The 21,712-nt window shown below is 36.9% G+C and overlaps 1 long non-coding RNA gene and 1 pseudogene across 1 annotated transcript; both read left to right on the forward strand.

Annotated features, from left to right (window-relative positions):
- Window positions 1-7,112: 7,112 nt before the first annotated feature.
- On the forward strand, window positions 7,113-13,955 carry LOC149095559 (uncharacterized). Its single transcript, XR_016204851.1, has 2 exons — window positions 7,113-7,473; window positions 13,860-13,955. It is a non-coding gene; the product is annotated as an uncharacterized LOC149095559 (long non-coding RNA).
- Window positions 13,956-18,004: 4,049 nt separating this feature from the next.
- Window positions 18,005-20,116, forward strand: LOC149095560 (uncharacterized; annotated as a pseudogene).
- The last annotated feature ends 1,596 nt before the right edge of the window (window positions 20,117-21,712 follow it).

Consider the following 21,712-nt stretch of genomic DNA (forward strand, 5'->3'; position numbering starts at 1 on the left):
GAAACAGAAAACCTCTAAATTAGTAAAACTTGAAGTTGTGCATCCAGATTGGCATGTATTGGTATGGTGGATACTTCGCTCATAATTAATTTTAAGTCTGTTCTTGATCAGATTGATCATCTAAAATGGTGATAAGAGTGAGGAGTTTAATATGAAATCGAAGGTCTGTAGTGACTGGATCTTAAAGAGCTCATGTAACTCTCATGACTTGTAATTTAATACCAACCAGAATTTTGCAAGACTCAAAAGCAAGATGTCGAAGTCAACATATTTTGTCAGTGTCTAATCTTCCAACACATGCGAAAGAAAATGGCCAGCCTTTCAACCTGTTTAGGTCCAGCTTTGAAATGAAAAAAGTCAGGAAAGAAGTCAGGATGGATAACCCCACCTTCCCCTTCCTCTGCTCTAATTTTATTGCAGAATATATTTGTGATTGTGACAAATGTTAATGTACTTTGCATTTTTAGTATGGAACATGAAACTTAATATGAAATATTCTTGGAGGTATTTTAAAACAGGCATGATTCATGACAACTATATGGGAAACTACTTGAGAAATTCAACTGCATAGGATGGGATCAGTGATGATGTTATTAGAAAACTGCAAGTGGCGATGGAGCTTGTGGAGTTTCAGGACAGCACAACAGCGTCAAGTTGATGCAAAATGAATCACCAGCCCTGCGTGTTGTCGGAATGCAGAGTGTGAATACTTGGTTTGGTTTAAGTTGCTTGAGGTAGATTACAGTACATTCAAAGTGCATTGTATGATGAAGTTAATGTTGTCAGTCTTGTTCATTTGCTTATTCTTTGGTAAGAAGGTTTAAGGGGTTTATTTCAACACCTGCAGTGCACCAGGTGCTAAAATTTTCCCCTTTACTTGATCATGCAACAAAAAGCTAACTGTTGCTTTAAAAAGGCAGAAACAGCTGTTTACAAGTGTCTTTGTAAGGATTAGATGATAAAAATTCCCCATAATCTTTTTTTTTATTTTAATTTTTATAGAGAGACGATAGAGTATTGATTTGAAAATAATATACTCTATCATCCAGTTTAACATTTCACGCTCTGAGCAATCAGGGATGGTTAGACCAAATAGTCTAAAGCTGTGAAAAGTCCTCTGCAAGGCAGGGATCACACAGAGTGCGCAGATGTACATGTACACATAACCACACATTGTATGCTTGAATGCATGAATGTAAGGCCTCAATATAAGAAATGGTATGTTTCAACTAAGTGGAAAAACAGCAATCTTACATCATGCCTTTTCGTCTCAAAAGAAATTTTGAGACAAAAAGAATTTGAAAATTACTCTGCAAGAACAAAATTCTACTGAAGATTAGTCATGGTAGATGAGCAGACCTCCAGCTCCCCTCTTATGCAAATCCTATGGTCTCAACAACTTTTCATTAAAGAAGATTATAAAGCATCGCATGTTTAACCCAAAGGATCTATAACAAAGGGCAGAATTATATCTATGGCTTCCTGGGTTTTATTTGTGTTAGTGTCACTCACCTCTTGAATATGTCAAGCTTCAATCTGGTGTCAGAAGGGACGAGAGGCAGCAAATTTGTGTATTAGTAGCAGAGTGTGATCAAGGAATTTTTGCCTTCAAAAGCACCAGAACTGTGAATTTGAAGTTATGAATATTGCTATCTTAACTGATGCAGATCAGGAATACCCTGAAAAGATTCTGTATTCCTCAGTTAAGCAACCATTTTATGCCACAGAAACATGTTATTTTAAGGGGTCAAGTTTCAGAACAACTCGCATTAATATCGATCGAATTGATGTTAATCCTAATGATTATTATAATCCAGCAATGGATTATTATAATCCAGTAATAGATCATTATAATCCAGTAATAGATTATTATAATCCTTTACTGAGGTTCGAGCCATGCCTTAATTAATCAGGATTAATATTAATCTTATGTAAGATTAATATTGATCTGATAAATATCAATCCTACATAGGATTCCTATTAATCCTTTGTGGCATTAATATTATTCCTACCTAGGATTAATCTTTGACCAAAGCTTCTGAAGATTGACATCATTTAACAATCTAAGGCATCCTTATCACTATCTCTTGGCAATTTGTTAAATAATGGTATCAATCGCTTTACATAACTATATAAGCTGTGGAAATATTTCGTTCATATGACACAGACTTGGCAGCACAAATTTGTACAAGTCTGTGAATAAAGAGAATATTCTATTCCAACCACAATGGATATGCTTCTTGTGCTAGTAGTTTGTGAAGAAAACTCTTTTATGTTGTTACACTCAGTCAACTTTTGCAATCTTTATTAATGGTTATGATATTTTAGTAGCAGAAGTTGGCAGTTGTGTCAGCTCTGCTGGTAATACAGTACAGTTGCAACTGACTTTTTTGCAGGGCCATGAAAATTCTTAATGTAGAATAGAATAAAGATCTTGAGTAACTTAAAAAATAACAAAGTGAAATGGATGTCAGTACGCACGTCATCAAAGGAAATCTGTGAATCCCTTCCAGTTATTGCTGAAAGACTTAGCCTTTCTGAGTTGGATCCATAGAGATTGCCATTTCCTTGGGAGCATTTCATAAAATGGACCGTCTACGTATATACTGGACTTAGAGTAGGAGTTTGTGATGAAGGACAGGGTTTCAGGATTGATGTCATAGAAGGGGCTATTGTTGCTGGTTGGTTAGCTGGTGAGGTCCACAAGGGCACCTGACTTACTGAAGAGCTGCCGCCAATCTCAGCTGTACGGAAGAACCCTAGCATTATGTTGGCAAGTGACCTTGCTGATAATATATCCTGTATGCATTGATAATGAACTTTATACATGTCTTGTTATTCACTGTAATGAGAATGTTGCCACTTCTAACCTGGGACAATGATGCCAACTGTTCAACTGCTTCAACAATCCATAAAATTTGTATCTAGAGAAACATATAGCTTTCTTGAAGTAAAGCTACAGCATCTCTGAAGAAAACCATTCGAGGGCAAATAGTATGATTTCTGTGATAAGGATGTACCTACTGCTTGCAAACAGTTCTTATCACAGCCTGGCCCGGCGTCATAATATATAATGCAAGTAAGTAAAATGTTCACAGAAAGCTTCGTATTTTGTCCCTTGAAAGCAAACATGTAGAGACTTCAAACAAATCTTGCAATAAAAATGAGTCTAAACAATGCGTAAGTACATGACAAACGCTAAAGGCAAAAAATACGCATTTGGGTACAATGGGAGTTGTGCAGGCCTGTCGCAACTTTTTAATTTCTGAGATTAATATTAATCCAAATGATATTAATAATCTAATCCTTCCAATTTTTTTGCCTTGCCTTAATCTATTACTGAATTATAATAATCTATTATTATTATAATCCATGGATTAATATTAATCCGAGTTGTCCTGAAGTTTTGATGAATTCAACAATCAAGCTGAACATGAGGTTATTGATTGATTATGATGTGAGTGGGCCAGCTGGCAGAATCCTGTGAATTTGAGGACCTGTGTGAAAGTTTAATCATGAGATATTAGTTATTGGCTTTCAAGATTCCAGTATTAAGAGAACGGTCAGTCTCTGCCTCACCACTATGCATACTGCACACCGTGTCCATTGTAATGTTGGGATGTCACCATTTCATGCCCCCATACTGATGGCTGAAATGGTAGTGCACAGGTCTACGCACACAAGTGGTTTGGACATACAGCCTGATCTAATCTCGGTTAGGTTGTTTTGTTTCATGCCTTATTGGGTATTTGATCCAGACTGAGGGCAAGTCACTTTCCCTTTACTATATAACATTGGACTTGGTTGGTCGACTGGACAGTCTGATATATTTTGAGATGGTGCTGCCATTGGTTCAGGGGCTGTTTCTGTTATGCTCTCCTGTGTTGGATTACCCAGGGTGTTTAGCTGAGAAGCTTGGGGTTTGGAGGAGAGCAGCACAGGCACAGGATTACTGTGGGTAGTATGTCAACAGTCGGTTGCTTCATGAAGACCATGGAAAGAGAGCATATATTGTTGGGGACATTGCTGGAGGCAAAACTGCTTTTTAGATATCTTTTTAATCATTTTATCTTTTATTAATTGTAACACTTGATATGCATTTTTATCAAATGAATAAAGACATTATGATTATTACTATTATTATTACTGTTGGAGGTAACTCTTTGACATTTATTTTGTAATTGTAGGTTGTGGACCTAGGACTTCTTCTTGTTCTAGATCTGTAAACTTTGCACCAATTAAAGGGCTCGTGTAACACTAGAAAGTACAATACAAATATACAGATTAATAGAAGTAACAAGATGAAAGATTAAAACAAAGCAATGACAAATGATTAGTCACAAACAGAAGTAAATAGGCACCCTGCAAGGAAGTAAGTGAGGTTGGCCATAATTGAAAACTTCCTTGAAATTACAAACATGAATGAAGGGAAGAAAAGCAACACCAATATAATAGCAAGATAGTAAAAATCATATGCAAGCGTTTTGCAAAAGTAAAATTATATAAATACCTAAATGAACTTCAAGTTCATTTTTGAAAGCTGACAAATTGCCTGCTATAACGACAAGTGGTTGGTCGTTCTATGACTCAATTATCCTGGTAAAGAATGCCGAGTAATATTATATACATTAACCTTCCTGCCCTCAACGTTCAGCTTTTACAGAATGATTTGCTTTTGTTGACTTTAATTCAAAAACATCGTTTGAGTTGAGATGACTTCAACAGAAAACAACAAACTGCAGCATGCTGAAACATACAGTCACATTTTTTTGCAAATCAAGTGTGAAAAATATTTCTCAACAGGCTGATGTTGACAGAAACTTTGGCTAAGTCTTGCACCTTACATGGCTGCTTGATTGGAACATACAATTTTATTCCCCTTCAGGTCCATCATTTGTGTACCTGATTTATCTATCTCCTGCAATCAGCCCACCCTCAGCTTTTTCAGCCATGCCCAAGTCAAAGGTCTGTTGCACTAATGTGTGCATAATTCCTCTTTTGCAGTCAAGAGGTGAAGCCAGCTTGACTTTGGACATAAAACGTTGTCCAGTGGATCTTAAAATTGCAACTGCACCAGGGACTGTTAGGGAATGTTATTCAGTAATCAGCTTTTAGGGCTGCCTTTGGTAGATGAAATAGCTGTTTTAAACACTGCCAATAGATTACAATTGTTGTTGGCAATGAGAGATCCTGGTGTAATGAGATGATACAAAGCTAAATATGCTAAAGTAATAATTAAACTGAAATAGTTGTCTTTATGAAATATTGTATGCAGTAGACAATATTTAACAATTATTCCATGAAACCGCGTTGGATATGAAGTGATAAATAACCAACGAGCGCGTAGCACGAGTTGGTTATGATCACTTCATATCCAACAAGGTCGAATGGAATAATTATTTTAGTATATTCTTAATCGGGTTTTTGCCGCCGATTTTTATTTCAACAATTTTACAGAGCGGAAAATTTTTAAACTTGGCGCACTGTTTTCCATATAAGGTAAAACTCCGACTAATGGCTCATAGTCGGAGTTTTTGAGCCAATCAGAGAGCTAGAAATGCAATAGTCGGAGCTGAGAATATACTAATATGTTATATTCATCAAGAAATAGTTTGTTTCACAGCTTTCGTGAAAACACCCTGAAAAGAACAAGCCATTTATAGGAATCAGTTGGTACAAACCGGTACACATAACAATTAAAATGAAATGAAATAATTTCCACAATAATGATATGATGACAAATTACTGGTATATAATAATGAAAGGTGCATAGAAGAAACATCACTCAATTATTTTCATGCAAATGAAAATAATTTATTGCAAACTTAAATAAAAAAGATGAATAAGCTACACCTGTGCCATGGTCCTTAATTAATTTTGTTACTGGATTTTGTTTAGTTATATTGAACAGGATGATGGCCTATGAACTGATTTTTTTTAAACACAAAATGCATCCAAATTGTGGTCGAAGACTAAAAGAAGAAACAAAGAAAACATGTCTTAGCAACAATGGACTCATCATGCCCTGTAGGGTACAGGGCATTGTGAAGACTGGTCATCATTTTCATCTGACTTGCAGTCTTTTTGTGGCCTTTGCCCTGGCCATGTGGCATTGCATTTAGCTTGGAGAAGTTTCTCTGATTAGCTCTTGCAACCTTCCTTCCTCAGCAACATCAGAGAGAGAACTTCCCCAGATTTCGGCGTGGGCGAGGATTGGTGCTTGTAAGATGATCAGAGCTCAACGTTGTGACTGCTGGGGTCACCAATGCAACCCAATTTTTTCACTGGCAACTACCTTTCCATGCTTTTTGCTGACTGAAATACTTTTGCTGGTGACTAAAATTAATATGAAAACTAAGGGGCCAGCTGGCCCCAAGGTTTTTTCCTGAAAGTTGAGCCCTGCTGAAAGTATCAATCAGTCATCTTTCATGTTTTTAAGAGAAAAGTTGTTGGCAGCTGCTGTCATTTTGTGTAGCATACGGTGTTGATCCATTGCCTTAGTGGTAATAAGTTGGCAAGGCTTTTACAATAAGGCGAGAGATCTTTCCTTTCTAGTTTGCAGCCTTTCTTTTGCAATAACTGGTAGCACACTACAGACAACTCTTGCCTTGCAGACCCCCTGCTATTATGGACAGCCTGATGTTACTGATAGAGGCTCTATATGAAAAACCATAATTTAGATGTCAAAATTGGCAAAATAGAATATAACTACATCTGCACTTAGTTAAGTCGGTAAAAATCCTGTGATATCACACCAACTGTAAAAATCTCAGAAAAAAAATATAATAGGATATTAAAACTGAAACATTAAAGCTAATATTAAAACTAATACAATGGACTACAAACTACTAAGTGTTAGAATAAAAATAGCATTTATTATTAAATCTTAATAATAAATCTTAATCACTTTGTGAAACAGACGGTGTCTTATGGCATTAATGAATGAAAATTAATCTGTCAATTTTCTGACACTGTCTGGCAGAGAGTTGAATGATGGAGCAGCCATTGATTTATGGCTATTATCCTATCCCTATTGCAAAATTGTGAACACTTCATATGATCCCACACTGATTCTTTTAATGTTTCTCAATCATTACGAGGGACACCTTGAATGTATTGAGTGATTTGTCATTGTTCTGTTGTCTTGGAGTGTTTACTACTGGTAGTTTGTACACTATTTTGACCTATACTACATATATTACAATTTTTTGCTTAAAAGCACAAAGCAGTATGTGCACTGCATGTGGGTTTATATGACTTGTATTGAGTCATTTTCATCTCACCCCTCTACTGCAGGCAGCCCTGCTATAACGGCAACAAATGACGATCTCAAGGATGTGCACTATAACAAGAGTCAACTGTATTGGTGTCCACTTCTATGGTGAATTTGATAGAGGGATGGTAGTTGTTGAGGGTTTCAAGGAAAGTTACTGCTGAACTTGAACCAGTTGTTAGTGAAGTGGTTTTTCTAAGGTAATAAGTCTGATGTCAGAATCTGTGAATTGGGTGATGGTTGGGAGCCTCATTTCTCGATAAATTTTATGGTTTAGCTTTCTGTGTAATAGTTAAAACAGGGGTGCCACACCAGGTCAGGAAATGGTCAGGAAAAAATTCTTCTAAGGTCAATGAATTTTTTGTTAATTTAGGGAAAATTGGCATTTTCAAGAAGAGTCAAGGAAAATATTCAGCACGACTGGTTTAATACCTGTAAAAGCTGGAGAACATTTTGGGTCACTGTTATCTCAACTTTGTTTTTTCCTTAATAAAGAAGGAAAATCTGTTGAAAATTTTAAGTTTAATGAATGGGTAGAAATGAATGAAGCCACTGCTATCTGCTATGTGACATTTATCTGACAGCATTGCAAATCTTACTTTGGGAACATTTGTGGTGATAAGGAAAGCACTGGTATTGAGGAAAGAGTTCCCTAATTTGGATATGTTATTAATATTCCTGAAACTGTGATCAATACGATGTCTTGTAACTACTGAGGATTTAATGATAATAATAAAAAAATAATAATAAACTGATATTTTAAAAGGAGGCCTCCAATCACCTAAAGGTGGTTTCCAGGAGGGTCCTCTAAAAAATACAAGTCTAAAATATACATTAAAATTAATGTCTAAAATACAGAAGTAATAAAAAATAAAAACGTGAGACTAAAACTAAGGTTTTAAACTAGAACTAGGATTAAAAATCTACTTCCAACTAAGGTTAAAATGATTAACCAAGGAACAAGGTAAGACTGAATGGCAGTCAGTGAGGAGAATTACAAAAATATCAGTTATGACACTGGACAAGATAAAAATGAAGGACAATCAGTATAGAGAATTCCAATATCGGTTCTGACACTGGACGAGATAAAACTAAATGACAATCTGTATGGAGAATTGCAATATTTATTCTCACACTTGACAAGATAAAACTGAGCGACAATCAGCATGAAGAATTACAACAATTCTTTTGACAACGGACAAGATAAAACTGAACGGCAGTCAGTGTGGAGAAGTACAACATTATCAGTTCTGAGACTGGACAACACAAAACTGAATGGCACTAAGTAGAGAGAATTACAACAATCTCAGTTCTGACACTGGACGAGATAAAATTGAATGACAATTTGGATGGTGAATTCAACGATATTAGTTCTGATACTGGACAAGATAAAACTGAACGACAACCTGTATGGAGAATTGCAATATTTATTCTCACACTTGACAAGATAAAACTGGAGGACAATCAGTGTGAAGAATTACAACAATTCTTCTGAACACAGACAAGATAAAACTGAATGGCAGTCAGTGTGGAGAAGTACAACATCAGTTCTGACACTGGACAACATAAAACTGAATGACAATCAACATGGAGAATTACAACATCAGTTCTCACACCGGACAATATCAGTTCTGACACTGGATAAAAAATGAATGACTATCGGTATGGAGAATTACAACAATATGAGTTCTGACAATGGACAAGATAAAACTGAACAACACAATCAGTATGGAGAATTACAACAATATCAGTTCTCACTCTGGACAAGACAAAACTAAAGGACAATCAGTATGGAAAATTGCAATATCAACTCTGACACTGGAAAAGATAAAAATGAATGAGAATCAGTAGGGAGAATTACAACAATATCAGTTCTGACACTGGACAAGATAAAAACAAAGGGCAATCAGTATAAAGAATTGCAATATTAATTCTGACTCTCGACAACATAGACCTGAATGACAATCAGTATGAAGAATTACAACATTATCAGTTCTGACAATAGACAAGATAAAAATGAAGGATGAGTATGGAAAATTGCAATATTAATTCTGACACTGGACAAGACAGAACAGAATGACAATCAGTATGGAGAATTACAACAATATCAGTTCTGACACTGGACAAGATAAAACTTTACGACAATCAGTATGGAAAAATACAACAATAGTTCTGATAACAGACAAGAGAAAACTCAACGGCAGTCATTGTGGAGAATTAGAACAATATGATTTCTGACAACGAGCAAGGTAAAATTGAACGGTAGTCAGTACGGAGAATTACAACAATATTAGTTCTGACAATGGACAAGACAAAAATGAAGGATAATGAGTATGGAGAATTGGAATATTAATTCTGACACTGGAGAAGATAGAACTGAACAACAATCAGTATGGAAAATTACAACAAAAGTTCTGACAATGGACAAGATAAAACTGAACGGCAGTCAGTACGGAGAATTACAACATTATCAGTTCTGACTCGGCACAAGATAAAACTGAACTGGAGTCAATGTGGAGAATTACGACTATATCAGTTCTGACACTGGACAAGATAAAAATGAAGGACAATCAGTATGGTGAATTTCAACAATATCAGCTCTGACACTGCAAAAGATAAAACTGGATAAAAATCAGTATGGAGAATTATAACAATATCAGTTCTGACACTGAACAAGATAAAACTGAGCGGCAGTCAGTGTGAAAAATTAGAACAATGTCAGTTCTGACACTGGACAAAATACAAAATGAATGACAATCGGTATATACCTCTTACTAACCGAGTTTGAGGGCCGTACCATAAGTTATGGACCGAGTTTTTTTCCCCTTTAATTTATGGCTCAAGGGCAAAGCATGCAGGCCATAAATCTAAGGGGAAAAAACGAGGATCCGTAACTTATGGTACAGACCGAGAAAACGAGGTTAGTAAGATATTTATTTTATCTCTATTGTGTGTATGACGAGCTCAGGAACGATTTCTATTTAAGCGGAATGCCTTCAAATTTCTGATGCACCTCAAAATCAAAAGGAGTCAATTTGAAATTGTTTTTAAGTTGTTAGCAAGCTTTAATACACAATTTAGAGTAAAAAAAGTCTTAAATGTTTACTTGCTATAAAAGTTAGGAACACTTGGCGATAAATCACAAAACAGTTTTTCAACAGTGTGCAAAAAAAAACTGAATGACAATCAGTATGGAGAATTAAACAATATCAGTTTTGACACTGAACAAGATAAAGAGAAATGGCGGTCAGTGTGGAGAATTACATCAATATGAGTTTTTGACACTGGACAAGAAAAAATTAAATGGCAGTCAGTGTGGCGAATTACAACAATATCAGTTCTGACACTGGACAAGATAAGATTAAATGACAATCAGTATGGTGAATTACATCAATATCAGTTCTGATACTGGACAAGATGAAACTGAACGGCAACCTATATCGAGAACTGCAATATTAATTCTGACACTTGACAAGATAAAACTGAAATACAAGCAGTATGGAGAATTACAACAATCATTCTGACAACGGACAAGAGAAATCTGAAGGGCAGTCAGTGTGGAAAATTACAACAATATCAGTTCTGACACTGAACAAGATAAAAATGAACGGCAGTCAGTGTGGAGGATTACAACAATATTAGTTCTGACACGGGACAAAATGAAAATGAATCATAATCAGTAGGGAGAATTACAGCAATATCAGTTCTGACACCGGACAACATAAAAGTGAACCATAATCATCATGGAGAATTACAACAATATCAGTTCTGACACTGGACAAGATAAAAAAGGAGGACAGTCACTATGGAGAATAGCAATACCAGTTCTGACACTGGATAAGATAAAAATGACTGACAATCGGTATGGAGAATTAGAACAATATCAGTGTTGGCAATGGGCAGGGTAAAACTGAACGACAGTCAGGATGGAGAATTACAACAATATCAGTTTTGACACTGGACAAGATAAAACTGAATGACGATCAGTATGGAAAATTACTACAATACCAGCTCTGACACTGGACAAGATAAAACTAAATGACAATTACTATGGAGAATTAAAACAATCGTTCTGGTGATGGACAAGATAAAACTCAACCGCAGTCAGCGTGGAGAATTAGAACAATATTAGTTCTGACAGAGGACAAGATGAAACCGAACAGGAGTTAGTGTAGAGAATTACAACAACATCATTTCTGATACTGGACAAGATAAAAATGAATGACAATCAGTTTGGTGAATTACAAGAATATCAGTTCTGATACTGGACAAGATAAAACTGAACGACAATCTCTATGGAGAATTGCAATATCAATTCTGACACTTTACAAGATAAAACTAAACGACAATCAGTATGGAGAATTAAAAAAAATAGTTCTGACAACGAAGAAAATAAAACTGAACGGCAGTCAGTATGGAGAATTAAAGCAAAATCAGTTCTGACACTGGACAAGATAAAACTGAATGACAATCAGTATGAAGAATTACAACAATATCAGTTCTGACACTAAGCAAGATAAAACTGAATGGCAGTCAGTGTGGAGAATTACAACAATATCAGTTCTGACACTGGACAAGATAAAGCTGAACAGCAATCAGTATGGAGAATTGCAATATCAATTGTGACACTGGACAAGATAATACTGAACGACAGTCAGTATGGAGAATTGCAACAATAGTTCTGAAAACGGAGAAAATAAAACTGAATGGCATTCAGTATGGACAATTACAACAATATTAGTTCTGACACTGCAAAAGGCAAAACTTAACGGCAGTTAGTGTGGAGAATTACAACAATGTCAGTACTGACACTAAAGAAGATAAAACTGAATGGCAGTCAATGTGAAGAATTAGAACAATATCAGTTCTGACACCGGACAAGATAAAAATGAGTGACATTCAGTGTGGTAAATTACAACAATATCAGTTCTGATACTGGACACGATAAAACTGAAGGACAAACTGTAAGGAGAATTGCAATATCAATTTTGACACTGGACAAGATGAAACTGAACGACAATCAGTATGGAGAATTACAACAATAGTTCTGACAATGGACAAGAGAAATTTGAATGGCAGTCAGTATGGAGAATTACAAAAATAGTTCTGAAAAGGACAAGATAAAATTACACGGCAGTCAGTATGGAGAATTACAACAATAGTTCTGACAACGGACAAGATAAAACTGAACAGCAGTCAGTATGGACAATTACAACAATAGTTCTATTAACGGAAAAGATAAAACTGAACGGTAGTCAGTATGGAGAATTACAACAACATCAGTTTTGACACTGCACAAGATAAAACTAAATGAGAGTCAGTGTGGAGAATTAAAACAAGATCAGTTTGGACACTGGACAAGATAATCTGTAATGAGAATTACAACAATATCAGTTGTGGCACTGAAAAAGATCACACTGAAGGGCAGTCAGTGTGTAGAATTATAACAATATCAGTTCTGACACTAAAGAAGATAAAACTGAACAGCAGTCAGGGTGGAGAGTTACAACCACATTAGTTCTGAAAATGGGCAAGATAAAACTGAACGACAATCAACATGGAAAATTACAACAATATCAGTTCTGACACTGGACAAGATAGAAATGAATGACAATCGGTATGGAGAATTACAACAATAACAGTTCTGAAAATGGACAAGATAAAACTGAACGACAATCAGTATGCAGAATTGCAATGATATCAGTTTTGACACCGGACAAGTTAAAACTCAACGACAATCAGTATGGAGAATTGCAATAACAATTCTGACAGTGGACAAGATAGAAATGAATGAGAATGAGAAGGGAGAATTACAACAATATCATTTTTGACACTGACCAAGATAAAACTGAAGGACAATCAGTATGGAATATTGCAATATTAATTTTGACTCTGGACAACATAGAACTGAACGACAATCAGTATGGAGAATTACAACAATATTAGTTCTGACAATGGACAAGATAAAACTGAACGACAATCATTATGGAGAATTACAACAATATCAGTTCTGACACTGGACAAGATAAAACTGAACAGTAATCAGTATGGAGAATTGCAATATCAATTCTGACATTGGACAAGATAAGACTGAACAGCAATCAGTATGGAGAATTGCAATATCAGTTCTGCCAACGGACAAGATAAAACTGAACGACATTCAGTATGGAGATTTACTATTTAAGTTCTGACACTGGGCAAGATAAAACTGAATGACAATTAATGTGGAGAATTACTATCTTAGTTCTGAAATGAGCAAGATGGAGCTGAATGAACATCAGTATTGAGAATTAATATTGCAGTTTAGTTGACACTGAACAAGATAAAAATGAATGACATTCCATATGCATGGTGAATTAATCCTTAGGTTCTGGCCCTGGCTAGAGCAGGAATTGTTTGTAATAATCTGTTGATCGATTACCGAGATGCTGTTTCGCATTGTAAATGACCTTTTATTGAAAAAAAAAACGAATACTCGAGGTGATGGCAAGACTTGGCTAAATGCAGCTTAATAGTAGTGTTCATGAGAAGTATTGAGTATTTTGGCCTGTTATTGACATTGCTCCTTTTGTTTTCCTCTTCGTAGATATGGATGTGTTTCCAGCTTTTTTTTAGATAATATTACCATCCTCTGTTTGCTTTGGAATGTTTTAGGAATAAAAATTAATTTGTGTTTGCTGTACATTGTGGTATTTCTTTTCTGTTACCTTTGCAGCCGTGTCACTGAAAACATTATTTTACGGCTGTAATGATATTTTTGTTATTTTTATAATGATAAGCCATGTATACATCCTGCATAGCAGGTGTAAACGGGGAGGGAATAGGGGGTATCCTTTCGCACGCAACGCTTATGCAGCGCTTTCTCTTGTGTCACTTGTATTTTCTTTGTATATACCAAGTGAATACAAGCGGGATATTCCAATGTATACCAAGAGAAAACGTTACATAACTAGTTTATATTTCATCACTAAGTTAGTTCAGAGGGTTAAGAACTCAGATTAACCAATCAAATTGCTTCATTGCTGGCACAGTATTCCCTAAGTATTGGACCGGGCACTGTCCAGAATGATCCCCCACGATCACTGTTAAAGATTTTCGTTAGTGTTATGGCGTTTCTGAAAGAGCTTGCTTTGATCACACGAAACACTCGTTTTGTTTTCTTTCCAACTCTTTTTCCCTTCTGTTTTGTTTAACATCAGGCGCGAGTATGCGACTAGTCGGCTTTCAATCAGAATTGCGCGTTTGAAGTTTGCAATGTTTCTCCAGTTTGTGATCGTGGCATTTTTGTGAACATTTTCAGTTGCGTAATAAACCCCTTATTAACGAAGCTTGCAATTCTTGTTGCCTAATTACTTGTAGAAATTTATGGACGTCCGGCCCATTAAATCCCAGGCATTCTGGATAAAAGTCAAAGTAAATTTATGGCCACACATTGTTTAAAGAGTTGGGTTTGCTTGACAGTATCACATCTGACAACGTCTCAGATGTTGAGTCTTGTTAGTGAGCTTGCATACAACATATCCAGTCATAAAAAGAGCCCCTAACCATTTTTCACCGTGATTATAGACCTCGCCCCCAATCAGTTTTGTAATGAATTTCAAACATTTCTTCTGGTTATTTATGGAAAAAAAACTCAACAACTCAACAATCAACCAATCAACCAACTTTGGGTCGATTTCCAAACACTTGGGCGATATTTCCCAGCCCTAAAGACTCTAAACAAATTCGAGAAGACTTTGGTTTTCAATAAAATGGCCAGAAGAAAAAGTTTTGAACGCTTACTTATGAGCAGTCTGGCCGAAATAATAACTCCCTTAATGACTATGACCAGAAAGTCGCCGCGACCGGGCTACGCGCAACGCGATTTTGACCAACTTTTAGTCGATTTCCTCTGGTCGATTTTTCTTCTGGTCAAAATCACGCTGCGCGTAGCCCGGTCTAGTCATAGTCACTAAGTGAGTTATTATTTTGGCCAGACTGCTAATAAGTAAGCGTCCAAAAATTTTTCGTCTGGCAATTTTCCTGAAAACCAATGTCTTCTCATATTAGTTTAGACTCCTTAGGGCTGGGAAATATCGCCCAAGTCCCTGGTAATCGACCCAAAGTTGGTATAAATCGCGCTGCGCGTAGCTCGGTTTCGGCGACTTTCTGGTCATAGTCACTAAGTGTGTTAATATTTCGGCCAGACTGCTCATAAGTAAGCGTTCAAAACACCTTTTCTCGCCATTTCACTGAAAACCAAGGTCTTCTGGAATTAGTTTCGAGTCCCTAGGACTGGAAAATATCGCCCAAGTTCCTGGATATCGACCCAAACTTGGTATAAATCGCGCTGCGCGTAGCCCGGTCTCGGCGACTTTCTAGTCATAGTCATTAAGTAAGTTAATATTTTGGCCAGACTGTCCATAAGTAAAACTTCAAAAATATTTTTCTGGTCATTTCACTAGAATCCAAAGTCTTCTCGAATTAGTTTAGAGTCCCTAGCGCTGGGAAATATCGCCCAAGTTGTTGGAAATCCACCCAAAGTTGGTCAAGATCGCGCTGCCGGTAGCCCAATCTCGGCGACTTTCTAGTCATAGTTGCTAGGTGAGTTAATATTTTTGCTAGACTGCTACTAAGTAAGTGGTCAAAAATTCTTATCTGCCCATTTCTCTAGAAACCAAGGTCTTACTAAAATTAGTTTAAAGTCCCTAGTGCTGGGAAATATCACCCAAGTTCCTCTAAATTGACCCAAAGTTGGTCAAAATAGCGCTGCGCGTAGACCGCTCTCGGCGACTTTCCAGTCATAGTCACTAAGTGAGCTAATATGTCGGCCAGACTGCCCATAAGTAAGCGTTCAAAAATTTTCCTTCTGGCCATTTCACTGAAAACCAAAGTCTTCTCGAATTAGTTTAGAATCCCTAGGGCTGGGAAATATCGCCCAAGTTCCTGGAATTCCACCCAAAGTTGGTCAAAATTGTAAAACAATAAAAATGCAAGCAAGATATAAATTCCCAACCATATTTATTCGTTGTAATAATGGGTAAAAAGATAATGGTAATGTTTTAAGAAATAGGTGTTGGGTCATTCGAAATATAATATTGGAATATTTTAGGTGTTTGGGATACATTGACATTATGGACTTGCTCCTTGACTAGCTGATCAAATGTTGCCTTTCTTATCGTTGTTGTTCTATACGCAGGTGCTGCGTTTCCTAGGAACTAGTTCTTCGTATGTGTAAATTACCTGACTGTTGTTACACTGGAAATAGTGCCATGTAATCTTACTATTTTGAATATAGTATCTACTTAAATAATTTGTTAACTGATTCTTGTTAGACCTGTTAAAATACTTTGGTACATTTATGTTGAGGGCCATTAGGTTATCAGTTTTATTACTGTCAAATGCTACCCTAGTAAAAAAAAGTCTTACTACTACTACTACTACTACTACTACTACTACTACTACTACTACTACTACTACTTCTGCGAGCACCGTTGCTACACTACATGTTTTCGGGTCAGCTGCGTTGTTCAGCAACTCGTTTGTTTACTCGCGGGTGTCGATCGAGAAAACAAAATAAAAATTGAAATCTAGATTTTGGAAGCGCTCTTTTTGGAATTAGTCGCGTTAGAATCCTTAACTTATTTTTAGTCTCCTGTCCAATTTTTCAGAATTTTCAACAACAACTTTTATTAGAGATCCTGGCACTTTTCCTTGATTTTAATTTGTAAACTTATTCTTGATAATTGTTATATTGAACGTGCTGATTTATTTGGATCATACACCCTATGCTTGATAGTGGAAATTCAGAAATGAAAAGATTTTTCACGAAGTGAATTCTGCGAATTCATGCTAGTAGAACACTGCGCATGTACTGAAATCAGCGTTAATTTTCGAATTAGACGAATTATACAGCTGATTGACAGCACGGGTGTGATCCAGATAAAAGAGCGCGGGCCAAACCTACGCATCAGAGTTGTAGTAATCGCTGTAATCAGTCAAGAGTGGCAGTAGGGGAACGTTGTCAGTATTGTAATGAAGTCATCAATGGTGGAAATAAAAAGCGAGCTAACCAAACAAAGAGTGTTTAAGTGATCGGCTAATTTCCCCAAGGTCGCTTTAACAAGCTGGTGGAGTTCCGGTTTCGGTGCCCGACGGCCCGGATTTTGTGTCGAAAATCCGATCAGTGGATGACTAGACGTGGCTATGGCCGTAATGTTTTAACCGGACCACTCCGGTTACCAACTGCTCGACCGTGGATGTTGTAATTAACATCATCATCATCATATGCAGACGGTGGATTAAACGCCAACATTAACGTTTACAGTCGCTGTCTAAAGGGAACTGAGACAAAAAATAAACAGAACTGAGCATTGAGGGTTAAGTTCCAAGAAGTAGAAGCCGACGCGTGCGTGTCTTTCTTTTACGGAGTTACTGGCAGAACTAAGAGAAACAGGACAAGCTGAGTCAAGCCAAGTCAAGCCAGCACAAACCAGGTCAAGCCAGGACAAGCCAGGAAATCAACCCGCCAGATGGAGCGTAAGGCCTACTGATGTTGCGTACTCATTATTCCTTTTTCGTAACCTTTTCTAGCACCCTATGTTAGTTTTAAATAATATATTTGTTAGTACTTACGTACTTGTGCTACTGTTCGTTGTGGTGATCCAATTCTGTTATCTTTTAGTTAAAAGTTTGCACCGACATTTAATCGGGATTGATAGGAATAGTGGTTGTTGCAATTTATGCCACTTAGGCCTAAAGCCTCTAAAAAGATCGTTACGCGTTCTCAAATACATCAGGCACAGCTGATTGAAACGCACAGAGAAAGTAATATTTGTGTTTGTCCTGTATCCGGTATCATGAATGCTGCCCAAAAAGAAGAATTTAAAGCCTTCTTTACCTCTTTTCTGACGACAATAAAAGGCGATCTAGAAAAAGAAGCGCATACGACACGCACACAATTAGATTCTCTACAAAATAAGATTGACCAAAAAGCAACTAGTCACGATCATGGCTTGAAGCCAGAAATTTTTGATGGAAATCCTATAGCGGACGCGTCAGTATGGTTGGATAAGTTTCGTGGCATAGCCAAATTAAATAATTGGTCGGAGGAGTTGCAACCTAATGCTTTTTCACTCTATTTGCGGGGCATTGCGCACGCCTGCTTTGACACATTAGCTGAGGAAACTACCAGCACTTTATCTGCTCTTTTTGATGCGTTTCGCGCACGTTTTGGCTCTGGCCCACAGGACTGGATTTTAAGTCAACAATTAAGTGCGCGTAAACACGCTCCAAACGAGCCCATCGACGATTACATTACTGATATTACGCGCTTATGCAAACGATTAAAATTGTCTGACGTAGAAACAGTGAGATATTTTATTGAGGGATTACAGGGCGACCTTCAAGCCTATGTGTCACTATAGGTAGGCCAAAGACGTTTCAGGAGGCCGAGTCTCAAGCGTATGAAGGACATCGTCAATCGCCGCCAGGCTGCTTCAGATACTCAATCTGTGTTAACGAAAATGCAAATCACGTTTACTAAATTCCTGGAGCAACCTTCAAGTACTTGAACAATGCGGTGATAGCCACCGCTGCGCCAGCTCCAGGTCCTTCAGCTGCTGAAAAGAAACTGGACGAATTGTCTAATCACATTAAAACACTCCAAAAACAACAACAGCGTCAGCAGCAGCACATAAACACAACTTATGCTATGGCTGCTTATGATGATCAGCCTCCTGGGACATCGCGCCCTTTTCAACCTAGTAATTGGCAGGGACCAAACAGTCAACTAGACCAGTTACAGCGACGGTTAACATATTTAGAGAGTGTTTTAAGGCGGTATCAGAATCCGCGCCATTCCGCCAATCGCTCATATGATCGATCTTACAGAGGCTGGAATGATGAATATAGTAATGAATTCCGTATTCACCCCTTCTACAATCGACGTTCTATGTTAGCCATAGAGGAACCACCAAATTCCAACCAGGGAAACGCCTAAGGACTCTTGTTGGTACCCCAAGAGTCCGTTTTGGCAGAACAAAATTATTTAAATATTATAGACAAGGTTTTCGAAGAGCAACTAGAAACAACAATCAAGTTAGTTATAAGCCCAGAAATTGTTTTACCACTATAGATAGCAGATTCTCTCCAAGACATTCGGTTGCTCGACATAATGTTTCTACTTGTAAAACAGGTGTAAATAGTATTGATGATATTCGCACGGAATCGCCAATTGTAAATAGTCACAATCGCCTTGATGACAGTTTTTCTGACTCGCCTATTTCGGATATCGTGGTAATCCCGGGACACCCATATCCTACTAAAAATATCGTGTCTGAAACACAGTCTAGGGAATCTTTATGTCCGCTTTCTTCGGCGACGAAAAATAGTAATCACAATGTAACTTTTGATAATACATGTTGAGAAAATTAAATACAGTTACCAAATTGAACCAGAGTTCTCAACATACGAGACGCAATAAAAGAAAGGTTAACAGAAATACACAAGTGAAAGTGCGCAAATATCATTTATCAGAAATTGAAAATAAAATGGAGACTGGCTATGTCCATATTAATATTACCAAGAGAATACCGCAAAATCAGACAGTTTTCTCACTCAGCGATGACGCCGCACAAGGTGTTAACAACATGTCAATTTGTCCCGATGGAAACATTAACTCTGGCGTTACCGTGATTATTGATAAACATCATAGTACCTACGTAGATGACCTAGAAAGGAAAGAATTACATCTCAAAGATGTTATCACCACAAACAGTGACGAAACCATAGGAAAACGGAAACGCATTGAAGAAGTTAAAAATAGATACAAGAAATCATAATATATCGTCAGTTAAATTAAAACCAATATTAAAACAGAAGAGAAGTTACCCAATTTTAAGAGAAGAGATTAACGAGAAAATATTTCACACAGAAATGGAAGACGCTCCAAAGGAAAATGAACAAAGCATTGTGAGTAAACAACCCTTGTAAACCCCTGATCAAGTTGTACAACAGGTTTTACCAAAATCTGACTTACGCAGTCAGACCACTTCAGGTATTTTCAGGACTAGGAATTTAGATTCGGAAGCCATACCCAATGTGCACACAAAGAAAACCGAAACTCTTTCGTATTCACAGGAAATTACCACTGACTCTCGTCTCTTTGTCTTGCCCAGCCAAGCAAGCTGCCAAGAAGACTTAGTTCACGACAACGCGTGTGAAACACAGCAAATTTCCAGCTCCAAACATAATGAAACAAGCACAACAGTTGACTCAGCTAAAGATTTTTCTAAATTGCCAACTTACGAAGAAGCAGTAACCTTTCCTAGTTTAACAGAATATCTGACCAATACTCCTATGACGGAAGAAATAAGGAAAGTTTTGGATTTTGCAAGGCACAGCCCTCTAAAGGAAGCGATTGTTACTGTTCGTCAGGCCAATACACCTCCTTACAAATTCTTCATGCCAAAACAACGTAAACCACCCGATAAATCAGAAATTCCGTCTTGTATTACTAGAATGAGCCATTGACACGCTTTGGTTATTTATAACTACCAATCATTCACGAAAACAAAGAAACATAAACTAAACCAAAAAAAAACACTGAAACAAACAAACAACAAACAATTTTGTTAAGTATTTCATGAAGTTACTAAGCGGGGTTTGACACGAATAATACTAAATTTTTGTCTGTTAACTCAGCAGTAAGAAACTCAACTAGGTTTAATCTTCTGTTTACACTTTATATTACAATTAAGATTTTACGTGAGCATTTTTGAACACTGTTATTCCTATCAACCCTTCGCTTATGTGATTTTCTTTTAATGCCGTATGTCCACATAATTTTTACTTGTAGGTTATACATTGTTCAGCTGTAGTGTTGAGTTCGTGAAGATATATATATGTATATATATATATGCCTCCATTTTTTTTGTTATGGTATTGTCATGTTATCTTGCTTGCATTCTATTAACTCACTGTGAGCTAGGGACTAGCTCAATCTAAGGGTGGAGAATATGTAAAACAATAAAATGCAAACAAGATATCAATTCTTAACCATATTTATTCGTTGTAATAATGGGTAAAAAGGCAACGGTAATGTTTTAAGAAATAGGTGTTGGGTCATTCGAAATATAATATTGGAATACTTTAGGTGTTTGGGATACATTGACATTACGGACTTGCTCCTTGACTAGCTGATCAAATGCTGCCTTTCTTATCGTTGTTGTTGTATACGCGGGTGCTGCGTTTCCCAGGAACTAGTTCTTCGTATGTGTAAATTACCTGACTGTTGTTACGCTGGAAATAGTGCCCTGTAATCTAACTATTTTTAATGTAGTATTTACTTAAATAATTTGTTAACTGATTCTTGTTAGACTTGGTAAAATACCTTGGTACATTCATGTTCTGCGGGCACCGTTGCTATACTACATGTTTTCGGGTCAGCTGCGTTGTTCA

Source organism: Orbicella faveolata, unplaced genomic scaffold (assembly GCF_042242905.1).
Source record: "Orbicella faveolata isolate gen_17 unplaced genomic scaffold, um_ofav_v1 contig_50, whole genome shotgun sequence".
Classification (NCBI taxonomy): domain Eukaryota; kingdom Metazoa; phylum Cnidaria; class Anthozoa; order Scleractinia; family Merulinidae; genus Orbicella; species Orbicella faveolata.